This window comes from Lepisosteus platostomus, chromosome 16 (assembly GCF_059453375.1).
Source record: "Lepisosteus platostomus isolate fLepPlt1 chromosome 16, fLepPlt1.hap1, whole genome shotgun sequence".
Classification (NCBI taxonomy): domain Eukaryota; kingdom Metazoa; phylum Chordata; class Actinopteri; order Semionotiformes; family Lepisosteidae; genus Lepisosteus; species Lepisosteus platostomus.
In genome coordinates, this window is record NC_142626.1 from 10,606,768 (window position 1) to 10,630,209 (window position 23,442).

At 41.7% G+C, this 23,442-nt stretch overlaps 1 protein-coding gene across 1 annotated transcript in view; it reads right to left on the reverse strand.

The window, feature by feature from the left end:
* LOC148646869 (NLR family CARD domain-containing protein 3-like) overlaps nucleotides 1–23,442 on the reverse strand; it is an 823,351-nt gene that overhangs the window by 47,020 nt on the left and 752,889 nt on the right. The window lies entirely within an intron of this gene.

Here is a 23,442-nt window from a genome sequence, read left to right on the forward strand (position 1 = left end):
CAGTTCTGGCTGTAAAATGCTTGCTCACAGTCAGTAACAGGTATCTTGACAGAGAGATTGAGACAGTACACACTGTCGGCCTGTTACTCCCTGGGACAAACAGTGTCGATCAGGTGACACACAGGCAAATGGTCAATCTCTGTCTCAGAGTGTCCCACATATTTAATGTTTGCCTTCTCCTTTAATGTTATTTAAGTATTTCAATATTCCTCCTGTCTGTTTCTGCATTGGTGGTTTTGGGGTTCACTTGCTTCTTTTTGAAGGTCGAACGTCCTCATTCGATCACCTCTTAACAAAGCAGATAAAACCAAAACTTTTTATAATTAAATAATCAAACATCTGCAAAGCCCCTGATTCTTGGATGTTGTTATTCCTTAAGAACTATACAGTACAGTAGGATCCCTGATACAGAATGTCTGAATGAGAATTTCTGCAGCTCTAAATTTCTATTAGAACTGGTGACTCTTCCCTAAAACAAAGAGAAAATTGATTAAAAAGTGTTGAGATGACTTATTATAGTCCTGAGAAATCTAGTAATTTGAATACAGAAACCATATTAATATTTACAATGCTTTCAGATTGACAGTACTGGGAAATGGGAAGGAAAATAAAAATGATCTGTCCGTCTGATCTGTTTCCATCAGGTTTTACAAAAGAGATGAAGGCACAGATCTGCTGCCTCAGGCTGTGAGTAAAGACCTTCGAAGCAGCTGTGTGCTTCTGGATTCAAGAGTTTTGGAAATAAACCAGACCAGAGGAGGTGTCCAGGTTGCGTACAAACACAAACAGACAACTCAGTCAAAACAACAGCGGCGGACTCCCTCCTGTTCACAAGCACGGCCAAGGCGACTCTTAGTGTTACACCGCAATAGACCAGGGAATGAGGGGGACAGTTTTCACAGAGGTCTGCTCTTTATTGTGCATAACTCGTAACTTACACAGAATAGCAAAAACCCGCCAAGGCATATAAGTACCATAAAGCAGTAAAACCCAAACGAACGCTGTGCGCGACACAACACTAAGCATCAGATTTAACCCCCCTCTCCCCTGGCGTCTCTTACCTGGTTGGACGAGTCTCTGTTCTTCCTGGGGAGGAGTGAAGAGGCCTCCCATCCATGGTGAGGGTGTCCGTGCTCTGTACGAAGGCGGGCTGGTGAAGTACTGGAGCCTGGATGAGTCCAGCCTGGGTGCCTTTGTGCTCTTCACACCCTTCCAACTGACAGATTATCACCAGGACCTGCTGGTGCCCTTTCAGAGAGTCTGCTTCACGGGGGAACATACCACCCTGCCCCACGCGGGGATTGAGATGTCCAGGAAGTCCGCTGTGAGGGCGGCCCGGCGTGTGAACGACAAAGTATCTGCTGAATCCATTCATCAAGTAAAGATGGAGCTTTCAAAAAGCCTGCAGGGCCTCTGGACTCTTCTTTCCAAAGCACAGTGATCTCTACAGACTGGAGTGCTGTAAGCCCAGGCAGAGCCCCTCCAGAGGTCAGTCTCACTGACAGTCATTCTCACATTTCCCTGGGCATGAAAATAAATCAGAGCAGTGGCTCTCAGCTTTGGGGCTGCAGGAACACAGTCTGCTGGTTTTCATTCCAGCTGAACTCCTCCAGTGCGTGTTCATAACATTATTGATATTCTTGCTTGTTCAGACTTTTATCAAACTTCAGCTGTGCAGCATCAGCACACAGATCTTTAGGTGGCCTGTCCTCAACTTGCCGGCTGTTGATTCTGATTAAACAGCTCTTACTTGATGGTGAATTGTAAATTAACAGAAGGGTGGGAGTGATGTGGTATCAGACATGCCTATAGCAGGACTGACCCTATATCTGACCCGCTAATTTTAATGTGGGACACTATTAGAAAAGCACCCACAATTGGAATGACATTATTGAACATGCCCACTTTGGAGCCAGACAAGGTATGAGACACACCAAAAAGAGGATTTTAATTCCGCAGGTCCAATTGGTTACGTCAGGTGCCACAGCGAAACTCTGAAAGAGGTACAGATCTGTAACCTATTACAAATCTCTGTAATGAAAAATGACCTTTTTGGAATTTTGATACAAATCTGTACAAAAACCTCTCTCAGCTCTCCAGGAGCTGATCTGGCTCATAAACCACCAACTGTAGAGCTGCTTCAAATGGACTGCTAATGTGCTGGAGTGCAATAATTACATTCCTGTTACAACACGTACTGTATGTACATTACAACATACAGTACTTTCTATACATGCAACTTTTCAGATACACATAGAGCACATCAAAGGAGCACTGAATTGGAAATTGTCTCTAAAGCGCCAGCTACAGAACATTATTTTTGCTGTGAAAGAAAGAATAGCAGTCATCCAATATTACAGCTGACGTGTTCTCTCTAATTTTGGAGTCTGAAATCAGGATTCAAGTGAAATGGATGGATTGGTGAAATATGGTCATGGTAAAAATGATATACACTATGCAACAGTCTCCAAGTAGTAACCAGAATCCCTTATTTCATATCAGTTTAAGAGCACCATTGCTGTTGGTCAGAATGAGTATCTTACATCACTTAACACTGTTTTCCAGCTTTCATCACCTCACTATCTCATTTCAGTCTTTTAGTTATGTTGAGTCTCAGCAGACGCACATCAAATTGAGACTGTTGAGTGTTAAAGTATGTTTCTCTGTTCTTTTTTACACCTGTACGTGCAGCACAGATACTCTTAAAAAATACCTGGACTGTTTCCTGTCACTCAAATAACTTTCTTTCCATCATGCCTGGACAGTCTAGTTTCAACCTTGAAATTGCCTACTGTGAGCAGCTCCAGCTTAATGATCATTTCCAGGGTCTGCACACAAACCTGGGAGACACATGGAGTTGTCTTCTGCAGATAAAGAATGAAGCATCTAGTTTTATGTTTATCTGCCAAATGCACAAATGTAATAATAAAACTCTTACATTTAAAATTGCATTTTTGTCAATTTCTTGTAGTAGGAGTGTTGTTCTAAGTGCATTGGCTAAACCACAATGGGGACATTTACAGTACATCAAGTTTATTTGTCATTCCGGCCAAATACAAGTATACAGAGGAGCGAGATATCGTTCTCCAGGTCTACAGTGTGAATACAGACTAGAAACTGACAAGAAAATGCTACAGACAATGTTTACAATGTTGACATAGACATTTCTAACAGGGTACAGGGTACATAAAGTGCAATGTGCATTGTGCAATTTACTGTATATGTAAAAACTAATTTTGTAAGACGCCGCTGCAGCAAATTTCTTTAAAAATATACTGAATTCCTGTTTTTTGGAGAATCTGTGGTGGGTTGGGACTGCTCATGAAAAGGAGAAAAAAACACAGTGAAAGAACACAGGGACAGAAATTCCCTCTCAGCTCCTACAGAATGACAAGTAACAAATTCTGAGACAAACAACAGCTTGTTTTTGAACTGCAATCCTATAGTGCACAGAAATAAAAATTTAGATTAAATCATCAGCATCAAAACAGTTGCATCAGATATGATCTAGCCACTAGTACCCTCCTAACAGTGTAAAACTGGTTGTAAGATGTTCACATTTTGTATAATAATTATGATTTAACTCAAACTCCAGTTTGCGGATGATACAACAGTCATCGGACTGATCACAGATGGTGGTCTGCGTACAGGGAGGAGGTTGAAACCCAGGCAGCATGGTGCCAGGAGAACAACTTCTCTCTGAACATCAGAAAGACTAAGGAGATGATTGTGGACTATAGGAAACACCAGGGAGGAGATCACACACCTATCTATATCAATGGGACTGCAGTGGAAAGGGTCAGCAGTTTTATGTTCCTGGGAGTTAACATCTCAGAGGACTTAACCTGGACCCACCACACCAACACCATGGTCAAAACAGCACGGCAGTGCCTATTCTTTCTCCGTAGGCTAAATAAGTTTGGCATGCCGTCACATATCCAGGCCAACTTCTACAGGTGTACTATTGAGAGCATCCTGACTGGTTGCATCACTGCCTGGTATGGGAACTGCTCCGCCCAGGATCGCAAAGTACTGCAGAGGGTGGTAAAGTCAGTGTAGCTCATTACCAAACATCCAGTTAGATATCTTAAGAAGGCCAGGTCTATTCTCAAGGACCCCAGTCATCCCAGTCACAAACTGTTTTCTCTCCTACCATCTGGTAAACGGTACCGAGGCATTCGGTCAAAGTCCAACAGATTACAGAACAGCTTCTACCTCCAGGGAATAAAACTGCTAAACACCAAACCTGCAGCTCCTTTAGCAAATCACCTGTAATGGCTACATGGATATTTTTCATTGTATTCAGCATACTGCACTACTTGTATATATTGCATACACCATGGACACATAGCATCTCTATTAATATTAAGTTTTATTCAATTTCTATTACATTATTATCTATTATTATGTAACCTTATTTCCGTAACCATAATTTTGTGATTTTTGTGATTCTTGTGATTTTTGTGAGCTCGCAGAAAAGACATTTCATTGCCAGCAACTACTGCTGCACGCTGTATTGTTGTGCATTTCATAAATAAACTTTGATTTGATTTCAATAACTTTGTCATGTACTGTAAGTTGCATTGTAGTGTTGTAATGTTGTAAATAATTGCATCTAGATGAAGGCAGTGTGCAAGAATGCTACTAATACTTTAGTTGATGCACAACATGGATGTCTGTGGATATTACTTCATGGAAATCTTAAATATGTGTGGCACATCAGGACTTTTTCTGTTCATGTATTCTGTTCATGCATGATTAAAAACTACATGCTGTGAAGGAGACATTTCCCATTCTATTTAAAGAGACCCTTTAAAAAATAAAAAAACTTTAAAATTATTTCATAAATGTAAAATTAATTAATGGTACTCAAAATTCAAAAGTATTGTAAATGTTTGTGTCTTGTCTTCATCTCTTTATGTCAGATCCAGCCATCAAAATACAGTATATTATTGCAGCTATAGGTGACAAGAAGCTAGATAGTCCAGATCCTGTGATTTAAGCATTCATAAAATTCACCTTGGTTCACCTCAGTTAATCAAGTTCAAGATCAGATTCTGTTTTCAATTTCTGAACTTGTGATATTTAATTGAAACTTAATGGATTAATTAATTTTCAATTAAACATCAAATTGGTTTCCACAGAGCTGTTCAATTACAATTACTGGGTTCAGATTAATGTACAAGTTTTCTTGAGGGAATATGCATGTGATTAATACAGAATACAACAGCAGTAGTATAAATTAGAAATATAACAACTGTAATGTTCAGTAGAATTCAGACAGCAGCAGAGAGCAAAAGCCCAGCAGAGGCAGTGCTGTGAGTTCAGTGCAGCAACAGTGGGGTATGAGTGGGGGGTGGAGGGTTAAAGGGTGGAGTTTAGGAGTACAATGGCTGTGGCAAATATTTATTTTAATACTGTAAATACTTCCATTTTAAAATAAAATTCAACAAAATTTAATCAACATTAACATTCCACTGTCCAATTACAATAAACATGTCCAAGAATATATAGAGAAATATCTAGAAGCCTTCAACAGGTTACTGTTTCCCTGGGGTATAAAAAGGAGGCAACATACAGGAAACACTCATTGCATTATCACAGTGAAGAGCAGAGAGCTTCTTCAACACTGCAGGGAGATGCTAGTTAATGCCACAGGGTGAGGAAATGGCTGTAAAAAATATCTACTTGTGACAGATAGCCTAAATACCTGTGGATCATGCTGCCTCAGCAAATTAAAACTTGCAACTGTAGAATAATTATAGTGCAAGGATTTTTTATTAAAGCAAAACTTTCCTCTGGAGGCTCTTCAACACCCAACACCAACCTCCACCTTGAATTCCCTGTAAATAACAAAACCACTTCATCACCCTCCAGCAAGTGGAAAGAACAGCCCCTCAGTGTAGCTCCCTCTGTTGTCAACTGGAGGCTACAAGTCCCTGCTCTCTTCTATAGGGAGCTGCTGTCCCCTGGAGGCTGAGAGCAGGCTGTGTGAGAAATTCCTCCTCCTGGGTTGAGATCGTGAGGAGAGCAGGGTTGTAATGATAATGCTCTCCCCACAGTCCCCATCAGAGGGAGATGTTGTACAGAGTGAGACGATGTGATCTCTCCCTGGCCCTCACCTACTGGGGTCTCCTGTTGCTCAATGTATCTTTTAAATTCAGTCAGGGATCAGACAGAAAGCCCCTCTCTCTCATCTTTCTAAAAAAATGTGACTAATGAATGATGCAGAACAGAGGAAAACTATCCATCCATTTTCAAGTCCTACCTCTGCTCACTGCTCAGATCACAATGTCAGGTCTGGCACAGGATTTATATACAGGAGAATAAAGTGCTTTGCATACCAGAGCTACACTATTTTAATTAACAACTACAACAGCTGCTCTTCTCCATTTTCTACAGACACAGAAAGACAATTTGCATAGAAGAGACACTTTGCATTGGCAGCACATGCTTCAGTGCTCTGGGAGTGTTTATAGCCCTGTGAGTTTAACACTTCATGACTGAGAGCTGCCCTTCATGGCAACAGAACCCACAGCAACAATGACCTTCAGCACCATCTTCATCTGGACTCTTCTCATCTTTGTTCAGGGTATAATTTAATACTTGGCTAGTTGTTGTCTTAAACATATTTTTAATTTGTGATGGAAGATATGGCTATTAACATATTATGTACAAGCTTTACAGAAATGTAAAAATAGCTAAAATAAATTAAAGCATTCTAGTTCTTGAATTCCTGCTTTTCCTTTGTTTTTTCTTGTTTTCAGAATCCAGTGGAGAGATTACTGTGACTCAGACTCCAGCAGTGAAATCTGTTCTCTCTGGACAGACAGTCATTGTGAATTGTAAGACCAGTCCTGCAGTACATGGTAATGTATACCTAGCCTGGTACCAACAGAAAGCTGTAGAAGCTCCTAAACTCCTGATCTATCTTGCAACTACCCGTCAGAGTGGGATCCCAGAACGTTTCAGTGGCAGTGGATCTGGGACTGACTTCACTCTGACCATCACTGGAGTCCAGGCTGAAGATGCAGCAGATTATTACTGTCAGAGTTTACATTACCCCAACAGTAACTGGGTGTTCACACAGTGTTACACAGCCGTACAAAAACCTCCCTCAGCAGCACTGTACAGTGACTGCATTGCTGCAGCTGAGACCTACAGTACTGCAGGTGGACTTACATGTTGATTTTAGTACTATAAGAGATCTTTTCACAAAGTTATAGTATTACAGTTACAGTACACCCAGGGAATTGAATCCAGTGCCCCAGCGCTGCCAGGCAGCAATGCCAGAACTCAAGAAATCATTGCTACAAACTGTATTTTTAATCACACTGCTAACAGAATGACATATGAGCTCAATACCAGATTGTAGTGTTTTTGGGGGATTTTTTTTTATATTTCTTTAAAGTTTTTATCCTCCTCTGTTTAAAGTTGAATACTTCAAAGATACATTGTAAGTGTAAGATTATATCTCTTGGTACTAATGAAACACCACTGGTCTGTTTTAAAGATAGTTGGATTTGGAAAGTTTTTATTTCTTAAACTTTAGAAGAAACTAAAGAAATTCTCCTGCAGTTTAATCAGCTCAGGAACACTGTGATGTCTGGGTCTGGCTGCTAGTACAATGTACCAGTTGTCTCTCCTGTCCTCGCGGGGGCGCTGTGGAGTTGGCTAGTTCTGGTTGCTGTGGAAACGCAGTCACACAGGAAGCTGGCTTCACCTGTGGATCACCACGTCCTCCCCGTCTCCTGGTGAAGCAGGCTGTTTAAGGTCTGACTGAGCTCTGTTTAGGGCTCCAGTATAGAGCTTCAGCTCTGAGCCACTGCCTTGTTCCTGGCTGTGTCTGTGTTTCTCCTTGTACTATCGACCCGATTTGTGTCAACTCTGGCTTTGCATTTTCCTTGAGTTTCACTTAACTGTGTACCTGGACCTCTCTAGTCCTAAACCATCAGATGTTTCCTTGTTCCTTTGATGTGTCTCTCCAGCTCAGAGCTGCAATTGTTTCCTGACTTCAGTTCTGGTCTGTGCTTTGACTGTTTGCTGCTCCTGCCTGCTGCTCACCAGCTGCCCTGTTCCAGCTCTAGGGTTCATCTTATCACTTCAGGCCACTTGTCACGATTGTAATCCCTCCCCCTTAAGGGCGCTCCGGCTCTTTCACATTTTAGTTGATCTTGTGCACCTGCTCCCTGTTCCAGCCCTTCCCTACAAAAGCCAGACACTCACTCTGTTCCTGGCTCTGCATTGGAACACGTAGCCTGGTGGCCCACCTACCACCAAGTTGCCCTATGTCCGCGGCTTGAGGGTATAGGCCTCCTATCGGCGTCCTGAACCAGCCGAGTCCAGGACTTGGAGTGCCTGGTCCTGTTAATCATTTTTATTCCCTGTCCTTGCACCAGATCCTGTTCCGGCTTTTTTGTTTTCATCTCCTCCTGGATTTCACGGCTTTTGGACTTTTGGTCTTTGCCCCGGTTTTCTCCCTATGGACTTCCTGGGATTTGTTCGCTTGGACCACCCCCCCGAGCACCAGTGCACACTCGTCACGCCCCCCTGTTTGTCTACCAGCCCAGTTCCTTGTCTCCTCCCTGTGTTTGTTTCACTCACTTCCGCATTCTGCTGTCTGCATAGGGTCCTGAAAAACCCTTCGTTACACCACTGTTACAGTTCCACCTTAAACAGCCTCATTACACCCATAAGTCTTGTTTCTCTTAGCGTGGATTCCATGTCATAGTTATGGGACCCTCATACAAGTCAGATTTAACCCCCCGCTGCCCCTGCGCAAGAGAGAGGGCCTGCGGAGTGTCCACTACGACAGCTGGACTGAACTCTTCCTGCTCTTCAAGGAACGGTTCTAGGAGAAGGAAGGGATCCGCGGACAAGTCTGTCATGGATCGCCTGTCGATCTATATTTACTACCCGAGCACTCGAGAGCGGGGACAGGCTGGTCTGGCATCTCACAGCTGGTCGGACGAGTCCCTGTTCTTCCTGGGGAGGAGCGACGAGGCCTGCCAGGAGCTGGTGCTGAGCGACCGGGCTGCCATCCATGGCGAGGGCACCTGCGCTCTGTACGAAGGTGGGCTGGTGAAGATGTGGATCCTGGATGAGTCCAGCCTGGGTGTCTTTTCGCTCTTCACGCCCTTCCAGCTGAAGGATTATCACCAGGACCTGCTTGTGCCCTTTCAGAGAGTCTGCTTCACGGGGGAGCATACTGCCCTGCCCATGTGTTACGTCCCAGTGTGTGGTCCATGTGTGTTTTGTTGCTATGTTCCACACTTCCTGACCTTGATTGTTCTCCCTCCCCCTTTGGTCCATCATTACACCATTGTTTCCGTATGACGTCATCAACAATCAGCTTCTCGGCCAATCAGAGTGCAGCTTATTTAGTATATAACTTGGAGGTTTTCTGAATGAATGGGCCTTTTGTTTTACTTACAGATGCAGCCATTCAAAATGGGTGAGGTATTTCGCGGCATACCCCGGTGGGCGTGTCACAGTATCACGCAGTATCACGCGGTATCACGTGTGTCACGTGACTAACTATCCGGCGTCGCCTTGTAAAACCGCCAGGGGGAGCTTAACCTCTCATGTACAGCATTTGAGCCTTTAATTTTGAACTGTGTATTACAGCATGTTAATCATCAGTCATTAAAATGTTGGTATATATTATGAAAGCAAGATTGCTCAGTTGGACAGAAGTACACAACCTACCTTTATCAGAAATATTTATGCATCAAAGCCTTTACTGAAGATATTACTAATAGTATTAATAATGGATGACTTTGGGCAAGCTGTATACTCAAAGTATAATTTCTTTAGCACATTTGTTCAAGCACTTGGAATCTGTCCAAGCCATACTTTGTCAGGCATTTTGTTTTACTTCAACGGGGCATAAAAATTTCCTTGCTTTTAACAGGGCGTTTCATAATTTCTAGCTACGAAAATGATTTAAAATGCGACACCTATCATTCAACTAGAGCTTAAAATATCACAAGGAAAAATACACACCGGTATTCCATTTCTCCCTAAACATTGTAAGCTTCGAAGTCTTTAACTAACGTGAAACCGGAGTCAACAAGCATACTTTTAGAATTTGATTAAAAGGGAATATAATATGGAATCGCGTATCTAAAGAATTTAATAACGGTATAATTATATCCGTGTACTGCGGCAGGACTGTGTAAGGCTGTTTCGCCTACCTGATTATGCAAGCTGTCTTGTAGCCTACTGGTTTAGGTGCGTGACTACCAACTGGCAGGTTGTGTGTTCGAATCCAGCTTGTGATGGACTTTTATTTTAACAAACATTTCTTCGAAAAAATAGGTAAGCGATATCATGGACAATCAATTGACTTTTATATTTCAAAATATCGCAACATGATCGATATTTGCGATATTTTGAATATATCTTCCCTTCTGACAGCGGTTCCTGCTTCTATTGTGTGTGTGTGTGCAACAGTAAATTTTTATAGAGAAATGGAGGCTGGACAGTATGCGTTACAATATAAACATTTATATTGATTTAAATCGTGTTCTGATTTAAATCGCAAACGCGTGTTTAATTATGTGTTTTTTAATCATGATCAGGCTAATGCATTTCTACATTTTCTGTATGAACCAGCTTAGAGGTTCATACAGAAAGACAGCTTGTGTTTAAATTGAGTGTAAGGTAATTTATGCTTCTAAAGTCATGGTCAGTATTGTTGTACTGTGCTGTACTGTGTCACATTATTTTATAGCGTTTTTATTGCGTTATTAAATCCGGTGGCGCTGTGTTAGTTTCCTGACTCACATTATTTAAACTGCGACACTGATCATTCATCTCTAAATAAACTTTATTTTATATAGCGTTTTAAGCGAATAGGTAATTAGATTGCTCATAAACCTAATCGCTTTTTCTACATAAACACAGCGTGATTGCTCTCTGAAAATGCTTTTCCTTTATTTTTAAAGTAGGCTCAGATTTCAACTATAGATCGTATTATTATAAACTTTCTTGGAAAAATGTATTTTATGTAAACCATGTTTGCTATTAATTCATTTAGGGCTAAAATACGTTCATTGTCTTCCAATCGAGTCGAGGTGACATTGGAAGCCTGCCACACCCGGACCGTTAAACCAACGCATTAGCACGTCAAAGCCCATTGAGCCAGTATTGGCTTTAGTATCCCCCCCTTCTCCCCTCAATTCAATTCAATTCAAGGTGTTTTATTTGCATGACAGATGGGTACAAGCAGTGTTGGGTACTGTATGTATATTGTAACGCTTACGGCAGACAGGCACTGTGTGGGAGCCGACGCACCAGAGCACCGCCTGCAATTTTTATATTTATAACTTAGTTTTTAAAATTAGTCAAGCAATACGAAGCATCTCCTTTTACTTAGTGCCTGAGCATACTGCAACGCGTGTGAAGCCCATAAACGATATTAATTTTGTTAACTTAAACATACAGTATATGGCTGGTCTCGGTACTTCCATATTATATTCCCTTTTAATCAAATTCTAAAAGTATGCTTGTTGACTCCGGTATCACGTTAGTTAAAGACTTCGAAGCTTACAATGTTTAGGGAGAAATGGAATACCGGTGTGTATTTTTTTCTTTAAAGTACCGAGACCAGCCATATACTGTATGTTTATGTTAAGATTTCCCTTCAGTGGTAAAATTAGATATGAATATTCAATACTTAAACGGGCACAGTTAAGACATTAAATATACATATACATATTGTATACAGTACAGTTTGCATACGGTAATATGTTTATGTAACGCGATTCAAAAATAAATAAATAAAACTGGAAGGTCCAGCACCACCATTATGTTTATATGGTTGTTTTTGTTGGTTGGTTGTTATTATGGTTATTAATAATACGATCTATAGTTGAAATCTGAGCCTAAATAAAAAGAAAAAGCAAGTGATTAGGTTTATGAGCAATCTAATTACTTATTCGTTTAAAACGCTATATAAAATAAAGTTTATTATTAATTTGCTGGACAGAGCGGTGAACATTATTATGCATAAGACAAAGATAACGATCCTGATCAGTTTAGAAATCTGTGTACGCTGTAAGGTTTTTACTTCTTAAACTTTTAAAATACATGTTTTGAATAGAAAGAAATCCTCTTCCTGGTAGTGTGTATAGCACGCCAGCACGTCTTTTTTCTCCAATCAGAGGGGTGTCAGATGGTGTCAGCCAATCACCATTCTGCGTTGGGTAGCAACGGGTGACTGTTCTCAGGCGGAAGATGTAAACAGCTTAATGTTCGTGTTAAATAATTTTTTTTTAATTCAATTAAACGGGCACAGTTAAGACATCAAATATACATATACATACTGTATACAGTACAGTTTGCATACGGTAATATGTTTATGTTACGCGATTAAAAAATAAATAAATAAAAATGAAGAGTCCAACACCAGCTGGATTCGAACACACAACCAGCCAGTTAGTAGTCACGCACCTAGACCAGTAGGCTACAAGACAGCTCGCATAATCTGGTAGGCGAAACAGCCTTACACAGTCCTGCCGCAGTACACGGATATAATCATACCGTTATTAAATTCTTTAGATACGCGATTCCATATTATATTCCCTTTTAATCAAATTCTAAAAGTATGCTTGTTGACTCCGGTATCACGTTAGTTAAAGACTTCGAAGCTTACAATGTTTAGGGAGAAATGGAATACTGGTGTGTATTTTTTTCTTTAAAGTACCAAGACCAGCCGTATACTGTATGTTTACGTTCCAAAATTAATATCGTTTATGGCCTTCACACGCGTTACAGTATGCTCCTATTCTTTTTATGCTCAGCTACTAAGATTTCCCTTCAGTGGTAAAATTCAATATCTACAACGGGCACAGTAAAGACGTTTACAGTAAGTCTTTCTACGACAGACCAACGGACCACGAGTGCCCCTGTCGGTCAACCAATCACGCACCGCGGTATCGCGTGTCATCTTACCTGCGGTATCTGTACTGCGGTGTCTGTACCACGCACTTTGAATGGCTGCATCTGTATGAATCAATACACAGTTGGCAGTTGTAGTGTGCTCTCACGAGGCACCAGTTCTGTAGGGTTTGGGCATTTACGGGGACAATTATTAATTGTAGCCGTAAATTACAAAATGATTCTTTTAATGGTCTTAGAATCCAACCATGCGATATAACTCAAACAATGCACACACACAGGTACTAATACACGAGGATACATTTATTAACACATAGAATATGAATATAAACCTAACAGCTCTTATCATGAGGGTTATCAGAATACAAAAGATATATATATATTCATTCAGTTACGAAGAGTTATACATACTGTATCAAGAGGACATACGTTCGGTATATCATTCATTTAGACCGTTTTGTAATTGAACTTGGTTACAACTTCTACATTAGATACTCAAAACAAGTACATAACTCTTAGGAATTAAATTGATATCAACTGGTTGGGATAACAATTGAATTCCCGAGCTGTAATGCAGTGAAGTCGAATACTCATCCAATCTCTGGGGGCTCTCTGGCTCCGTGCCAGGGTGTCCTGTGCGGCTTGCGACGGTGCGCTGCTGATGCTCACTGTCCGGCTAGTTAGTGTTGGCTTTAACTAGCAAAGTTTGTGCACAGGAGAAAAGATGACTGTAGGTCCCAGCAGGTCAGGAAGAGGACCGGTTCGTTCCTGATGAAGCGCTAGTTCTGAATAGTGATTCAGCTGTCCACAGTTCCGACCTGTTCACGAGGCTTGCTGCTGATGCTAACCTCGGGTGGATCCTCTGGTTACTCTCTGGCAACCTCTGCTCTCGACTCTTAGAACAAAGCAAAGTTCTGGCACTCGGACACACTGGCCGTTCCGTGGTGGTCCGGTCTGAGTCTCAGGATGGTCAGGAGGCGCACTGCGAGAATGTCCTGCCCTTGGGAGCCTTTCTACTCCTGGGCCGTCCTGGCCTGGAATTGTCTCGCACCCCTGGAATTCTCCTTAGAATTCTCTTTAGAATAGTTTCCTCAGGCTCTCTGTGTTGCCTGTTTTACCTGGAGGAACTTCAGCTCGTTCATTGGCTGAAAGTTTCATGGGCATCAGAGACCCACGTGGGTTACTCGGCCATACCATTCCCTGATTGGTTGATCAAGGTGAGATATGAGTCACTTACTCCTGACACTTAGGAATGCAGTCCAGATGTCCATCTGGCACTCCTTAGACAGATAGGCGCCAATGGATGACCATTGATCATGATAGCCAGGCTTAGCTAAGTGCATCCCCATTTGGGAGCTGTCCCTTATCAAAAGAAAACATCTTTAAATCAGCCTGCATGAATAGCTTCTCTGTGGCTGCACCACAGATTTAAGAGAGAGATGGGGCCTCATTTGGGAAAGCACCGCAACACTTAATTCTGTCTTATTAACAAGCATTGCCACTACACTAGTCACAGGAACTAGCACTGAGGCTCCTGATGTGGAAACTGCCCAATGTCTCACCAATTGTGTCAAGAGCTATATACACACCAATCATCACAGAGTCTGCCAACCTCATCACTATTCCGTGCTCCAGACTGACCTTTAATTTCCTCTTCTTTAATGATTGTCCTGCCTGTTAATTACTGGATACTGCAGGCTAAACCACCTCTCCTAGTTCTCCATCTTCAGTCAGTTCTGCACTCCACCAGGGTTTAAATGACAATAACCCTCTAGTGTGAAGGAGCCTGACACTTGTGGGCAGAACGTGGATTCCAGTGGCACCAAGCAGCACAGACTTTGCAGGCACACCATGCCTCGATACCATGAAAAACAGCACTGGGTTGGCGACCTCTTCACAGCCCTTAAAGAGGTAGTGAGGTAGGTACTCTGCTTTCCTAGATAAGCTTAATTACTAAAATATTCCGCAGAGCTATCTGAGGAAGGGTATACCAGTAAAGGATTCATAATGGCTTCCACATTTCCACACCATTGCGCAAATCACCACCAATTCACTACTAAATTAACTTCTTTAAATTATCATGTTTAACTTAGTCCAATTGGTTTCACACTCTCCAAAAGCTTGACTTGTCATTGCTCAAATGCAATGTAAATAATCCATTTACTTCGGAATTAATGTAAAACTCAATTTCAGACACTAGACTAGACTTCAACATATAACACTTTCCTTGGTATCTTATAACAAAGAATATCATCAGGCGCCTTTGCAATAACAGGATATTGCACAGGCCTCCGATGTGCACAAAATAAAATACAACACTTATATCTATATTTACATTTACCATCTGTCAGGTTATTCCCCCCCCTCATAGTTCAGTCCAGTTTCCCAGATAAATGGGGCATCTCTGTCCGTCCTGAAGATTGGGATCCACAGTTCAGAAAAGAACAATAAATCCTTTATGTTAACTTGAGGTCGTTGGGGTGATAACTTGGTGGTCCACTAGGTCAGGTCCATCTCGGAACCCAAAAGGCCAGGTTATTTTGTCAATGCGGTCCCTCCTGTTGGGAGTTGAACACACCCAGGCCTCAAGCAGATTAATTAGAGTTGCGTTTTACGACTGATAAGGTAACGGAAGCAAGGCCTTCACTCTTCGAGCGCTCAGATATTATAACACCTGTAATGAGATTTTTTAGAAAGCAACTACTGGCCCTCCTGCTGAAGAAATAGAATGTTAATAACAGTTTTATTTATCAATTTTCCTCTCTACTTTCAACTTTTTCTCACAAGATGTCCAAGAAACATGGGTCGTTATTCATTAAGACTTCACGTTGATCTGGATAGAAATCCTTCCAAATGGACTAGACGCATGCTTTTCCCTTGTGTCCTATCTGAAGAAATTAGGATTGGTCGCCATTTACCTTTCAGCTCTGATCAGCCAGGGCCTACTGCTTTGTGCTCCTTCCGTGAGGTCACAGGGCTCGTGGCATCAAATTCCATCACTTAACAGGCCTATGTCAACTCCTCAGAGTTCCTGTATCTTTCTGCTGAGAATCTCTCCAGATTCCCTTCTCTCCAGGTGTTACACCCTGTTGCTTCCATTCTGTTTCCTCTCTGAGTGAAGCTCTCTGTTGGATGTCTTGAATTTTTAAATTTCCTATTTGGGAAGACCCTGTCACTTCAGATACCAAAGGGCCATTACCTTAGCTTATCCCTTCACGACCTTAATTATATAGACATTCGTCTGTTACTCCCAAACTTGTATATTCCAATAAGATTTGCTACATACTATGGCTATTTCATCCAGAAGGAATCTATATGATATCAAAAATCCCTTAATCTATTTCTTGTTACAAAGTGGTGCCTTTATCTACCTTTTTTTAATGATGACAAAGAGTGAGACCTAAAGGTGTTACATCAGAGCAGCTTTGTTCTCCCACTGGATTGCCTTAGGGCTCTGTGTTGTCCCACATCCTATAAATTCTGCATTCAATCAACTGTAGAATCCCTTTTGAGAACACATTGTTAAATTTGCTGTGACTCTGTCATTGTCAGTCTTCTCCTAGACATAGACGACTACAGCTTTCAGACATCTAAGTCAAACATATAGTGAGGAAGACCACATAGTCATAACTGCCAAGACCACCCTTTACACAGTGCTGCAAACACCCTTACTCATGCCTCCATCACACCTCAACTCTCTATTCACCTTCTAAATAAACTATATGGTTAAAACTCCACTGTGTGACTCCTAACACATTTAAGGCACTGTGACCACATCGCCCCAACTGTGGCATCTCTGCACTGGCTCTCCATTATTCAGCACATTGACTTAAATTTTTTACTTTTACCCTCGGCAGTCTCACATTCTGAGCCCTGCAATGCTTTACATTTTAATTACTAACTGTGAAATAAGCAGGGCCTAACTCTCTGCTAAGGCACATCTTTTAATAGTTTCTTTAGTATTTTTTTTTTCAAGACATGAACTTAGCCACCTTGTTCCACCGCTCTGAAGCTCACTCCCTGCCTGTCTGAGAACTATAAACTCTTTATGAGGTCTTATTTCTAAAGTGAAAACCAGGGGTCCTAATCTTATTTTCATCTGTTCCCTTTTTTTTTTTTACTGCTTTATCTATCTCAGCTTTGCAGGGGATCTGGAGCTCATCCCTGTCCAACACCCTGAATGAGACACCAGTCCACCACAAGGCACACACAGATACCGGGCTCTGTACACACTCACACCTAGGTCAAACTTTCCCTTTTTTTTAGATACCATTTGACCCACCCACATGTCTTTGGACTGTGGGAGGAATCCAGAACGTAGGAACAGAACCCACACAAATACGGGGAGAAGATATGCACACAGCACACCATTAATTGAACCCAAGGCAGAGCTGTATGAGGCACAAATGCTAATTACTGTGAGATTGTGCTCTCCTCATATATTTCAGCTTTGTTTCAACTAAATTTGTATAGGTAATTTTTATACAAATACAATCTGACTCATTTATATATCATATAAATCATTTAATTTAGGTCTACCTGTACTCTGTTGGTATTTGTATTTATACATTTTAGATGTTCTTATATTTTTCTGTTCACCTGAGTTGCTTCTTGATTTACTTTAATCAAGTCTCTAATGTCTAGCCAGTCCGGCTGGTTAAACACACTCACATAGTCTTATTTGAGCACACACACACAAACAAGCCGGCACACAAATTATTAAAAACACACGTACACATCTATAGTGTTTTTGCATTAAATTTGGAAATTGGAATTTGGAAATTGTTGGATCATGTGTCGTATTTCACAAACATTTTAGTTACAATTTTTAATTATAGTTTTAGTGTAAACGCGGTATACATTTTACTTTTACATGTATCTGTTTTAACAGCTGTGTAACTTTTAAAACACAGCATCACGTATTCCATTTTGTTTGTTTTTTTCAACAAGCAATGTTTGTTACTTCCAATCGGGTTGATCCATTTTTTATCGTACTTTTGAGCACACACTCTGTGCTATTGTGTGCTGTAGTATTCTTTTTCGCCTCACCAGGGTTACGCGGTGGAAGGCGGAAGGTTATTCTTCACATTTTATATCACACATCCAAACTTACACTTCTGTCCTCTCCACACCTCACATTCTTCTCCGCCATTGCTTCCTCTCGCAGCCCATCACTACCTTCTTTTTTTACCTGTTTTATTAGTTGCACAACCCCTTCTTTTAACTTTGCTTTTTTAAAGATGTTTGACTTCTTTCTTGATTTAGCAAAGCTAAACAACATTCTTATGGATTCCCTTTCCATATTCTCATAACCCAACAACACTACTATTGTCACTCTGTTCATACTTCAATCCCAATACACAACTCATTTTTCCATGTTCCCTTTACCAACTTTTCTTTAGTCCTTACAATATTCCTCTAGTGGTCTAGAACCGACCCCGTTTTATCTGGACTAGATACCATCTCCACATCTCTCAGTGCTGCCAGTGGAGCTGCCGGCACACTTACAAGTATCCTTGTGAAGCAGTCAATCAGTGAATATGAGTCTGGTGTTAGCATACAGGACCAACTCCTCGCTTAACTCTCAGCTCAGCACTCACTGGTGATTAAACTGCTAGCACAACTGGTCTATAATCATATTATTAATATTATAAGATTAACTTTAGCTTCCTTAGGGGTGCCCGCCCAGACTCAGAGGGAATCTTGCTGGCACAATACCGTCGCTCAGCTCACCTAGTTCCGTTTAGGGACTCTGACTCCCCCCAGGTGGAAAGCGCCCTGTTTTAGAGACCCGCCCCGAGCTCAGAGGAACCACGTCTTGTCTTGGTTTCGAAACCAAGCTCAGAGGAATCGTGTCTTGTCTTGGTTTAGGGATTTTTACCCTGAATCTCACAGAGACGTGTCCTTACTCTTTTCCCTATAAATGATTCTTTATATTCTCCGTTTCCGGTCCTTCCCTTACGGCAACCTAATTGGGTGGTAACGTATAAAATATACTCACCCTGTGTGCCGTCTGGGAATTACCGGAGACCTGGAGAATCCTTGCCGACTATGCCAAATTGTTGTGGGAAATCCTTCATCCAAGGAGCAGGACACAGTCTTTGTGGATTCAGTTGTTTTATTGAGCTCAATAATGACATCAACGCGCGTTGGGTCTGCCCCGCAGGACAGACAAACTGCAAGGGTTTCCCAGCTCTTATATACAGTATGATCTCAGGAAGTTGTTTTGTTTCACAGCTTCATGTGTATTCGTCTTGCCCTTTGATATATAACATTAGTTGACCGGTTGGTCCTGTCTCAAGTCCTGTCCTTTGATGTGTAGCTGTAATTGTTGGAGCTGCTTAAGATATGTTAAGACAGCCGACACATTACACAATGTGCTTGAATTAAATTGTTGTGTTGAATACAGATAAATTATATATATATATTTTCCATCAATAACATATATAAGTATGTTTTATGTTCTACTTCAACCGTCTCCCTCTGAGTGCAGAAGGGACAGGCGTCAGACACAACCGGGTCCAGAACCGACACAAATGAGTTGACCCCCAGGATGGTGTGCAGGACCCTTCATTGCAGATCACCAGCCCTCTTGTTGAGAGGAAATCTGTAGAGGCTACCCCAGGCAGGCCGGACGTCATCCGGCACTCCCAGACGAGCCCTCAAGGGAGTGTCAGGGAGTGCGGACAGCTGGGCCTGGTGTCTAGATGTTACGACTAGTCTGTACAGACATTTCCCACCAACACCAGCTAGAGACCTCTCCTCTGAAGCAAGGGGCTCAAGGAGAGATCCCGTCGGTCCGGGACTGAGCGCAGGAGACACTAGCAGACCAGGGAAAGGAGGCTGTGTGGTTGGAAGGCGATGGTCCTCAAACAGACCCTGGACCAGCAGCATCTCCTCGAGAGGCAGAGCAGAGCGAAGCTGACTAAGAAACCTGTCTACACACCGCTGTGAGTGTAGTCCCAGTGCGTCACACGCCCACTCCACGCTGCGCCAGCAGCCCTGAGCCACGTCCAGCAGGTGGTGGAGCTGTGTGATGTTGGTGCGGACCAGTCTGCTGGTAAAGTCCAAGGAGCAGCCCGGTTCTATGTCCATTCGTGGATTGTGTATTAATGGTTCTCCGAGTGTCCAGTATAGACTGGGCCGCTCCTCTTCTCCCTGCACGCGCAGATGCCGCCAGGTCTCCAGGAGACAGCACTGGAAAGGCGGCAGTGGAGACAGGTCAACCCTGCTGGTGTCCATCAGGAAGAGCACACAGTCGGGCCCGAGGTGTCCTGCTCGACGCAGCAGGGTGAAGGTCAGCTCCCTCCAGGACAGCGAGGCCGGGCCGAACAGCAGCTTCTGCACTGCCTGCAAGCGAAAGGCGTCCACCCGGCTCCGGATGTCGATGAATCCTTGCCGTTTACTTTGGTCCCAGCACAGCCCAGAAGGCACGATAGAATTCGGCCGGCAGGCCATCGAGGCCAGGGGTCTTGCCATTGCTCAAGCAACTGAGTACAGTGGAGAGCTCCTCCAGGGACAGAGGCCTCTCTAGCCCTGCCCTCTCCTCTTCGGGGACCTGTGGAAGGTCTTCAAGGAACCATGTTCTTTTGTAACACACTGTTTATATTTAAGCTTTTGTAAATGTTCATGCATTCCTGTTCTGCACTATGTCTGGTTCAGGTGCATCATGGACCTACAGAAGAACCAGCAGTACTTTTCTATGGGAAAAACTGAAAATACATGTTCAACCCATTATTATTACCAGCCTAAGCCAGAGTGGACCCAGTTTACACAGTCCAAATCCACATCCCTGCAATGATCCCTTTATATAGACAAACTGCATACACAATCATCCACTCTACACACAGAAATAATCTTATTACTGAAATTGTATGAGGGAGCCAGAGCCTATCACAGAAATCCATGGGCACAAAGCAGGGTACAATCTGGATGGGGCACGACTGTGGGAGGAAACCGGAGCAGCTGGAGGAAACCCATGTAAACACAAAGAGAATATAAAAACCTCACACAGATAGCATCCTGAAACTCAATCCAGGGTCCCAGTGCTGTTGGGCAGCAATACTAACCAGTGTGCTACCATGCTGTTTTCCTAGGAATTAACTGCACAAAATAAAAAACTTACATGTACTGTATGCAAAATCCAATTTTATTAAGACAAAATGTGCATAACAAACCAACAGAACTAATTATATATTTAAGACAATCTTTTTTAATTCTAGAGATTAGAAACAAACTCATACTCATCCAATTACACACTGTCCAGACCCAGAGCAGGAGAGAGACCTGTCTCTACCCTCCACATATACTAGAGCACAATGGAAACACAGTCCTTCACACAGTCTACTCAGAGGGGTTTGATCAGCAGGTCTGCAGACTGTGGTGTTTGATGAACATCTGGAAGAGCTTGTTCTGTCTCTTTAAAGATAAGGAATTCTGCCACCTTGCTCCACTAAGGAATCTTCTTCAATGTTAGGCTTGTATCCACCCGGTTCTGTAAGAACAAAAATCACAATGAATGGATCTAAAAATTGAACTGTTGCAGATTGTCATTGTTTTATTATTATTGTTATTCATTTAAGGATTTGTGCATGACAGTGTTTATGGCTAATAATATTAATGCTTAAATCATATTACATTATGTCAGAGTACATGTATTCAGAAGCCACTGTCACAACTCTTCCAACAGACACTAAAACCAGGGATTGGACAAATGGAAATGTAGTGCCAATCCACGTGATGGATAACAAAACTGAACCAAGCAATTATAGATCAATAAAGTCTGATTTTTATTACATGGAAGGACAAATTATAAAAACTAAACTAGAGGATCACATACATGGAAAAGTCAACAGGGATTTAGAGAAGGTAGGTCTTACATAACCAAGCTTGGTGATATGATACCGTGTATTTACATTTTCAGAAGATTTTTAATAAAGTTCAATCTAAAATATTAATTCATAAAATACAGGCAAAGAGAATGTGTGTTTGTATTGAGAATTATTTAATAAATAGAGAAAGGAAATAAGATAAGAGTCAAACTGCAGTGATGTAATTATTGGAGTACCACAGAGATCTGTACTAGGACCACTGCTCTTTTTAATTAATACCAATGAGCTCTTCATGATACCAAATTAGTTGGATTAGCAAACACTGTGGAATCATCAAACAAAATTATAAAATATTAGATAGAAATTAATGGACAAACACCTGGCAGATTATGTTTGTTTGTTGTTATGTTTGGCAGATACCGTTATGAAGAGAATGACTGAGCCAGATGGACAACAGACAAGAGAAAGAAAGGGACAAAGTAAAAGATGAGCAAGAGAGTGAGGAGCAGGATTAAACATGTCAGACAAGGAAATGAGAGGGGAAGCTTTTCTTACAAGATCAAGTATCTTATATTTCTCATCACAGTTTTATTACTGGGCAAGGTGAGACACACTGAGATGAGGAGGACTTTAGAAAGATGTGTCTGAGTGTGTAGCCCTGTGTGGAACTAAATCCCACTTGCTCCCAATCAAAATCATGATCCCACCTGCATTATTGATCCACACCATCTAAAAGGGGAACTGCATTCCCAAATTCTTAGACTGGGTTTTAAATATCCTATACAAAATAAACTCATAGTATCTCAAAATTTCTAATTTCAAATTAAGTACACAATCATGAACTCTGTGGAAGTACTGCATGGTTGCCATGTTGTCGAAGGCAGATGAGAATCAGCTGGTCTCACCAAGGGCGAGAGCAAGATTTGGGGCAAATTGTGCCATAAACCCTGCCCTTCCTGCTCACTAGTCGCTGCAAGTGAACAAGAAATGAAATGAAAAGAAATATGAGTGTGTTTTAGTTGGTTGGCAGGTTTCTTTTTTGCAATACTTAAAAGAATCTAAAACATGTTGTCTTGTATGTGTCGGTTAAATGAAAATATTTAGAATTAACATAGCAGCAAAATTCACTTGGTCTAAGGCATGCCTCATTCTGAATCACAGACAATGATGGCAATATGGCACTACCCATACATTGAAACTTCATCTGTTTTGTGATATAAATTGGAGATTGTTATGGTACATGTTGTCTTGTATTTGGTAGTTTCCTTATGATTTGAAATGCACTCATCATTGCAGATTCATTATAATCCCAAAATGTAAAATAAGCATCGCAGTTCCCCTTTAATATACAGATCCAGCCATTCAAAATGCATGGGGTACACTGCGTCAAAACGCGGTGGGCGTGGCGCATCATACTGCATGCAAATTAAAATATGATAATAGCATCCGGAAGAACCTTGAGATAAACAAATTGATAAATATTGCAAATCTAACTCACTTCCATAGCTACTTCCTTTCAGATGTATATAAAATATTATAAAAAAGGGAGGAATATAAGAGATAAGGGTAAGATTCAAATGGAAAGGGAGGCTGGCACTCCCATAGCAACTGAAGAATCTAAAAACATTAAAATCTGCATAAATCCACTAATTCACCTTCCTGGAGAGAATCACTAGAAACTGGTTAAAGCTGGACAGACCTAGTGTTC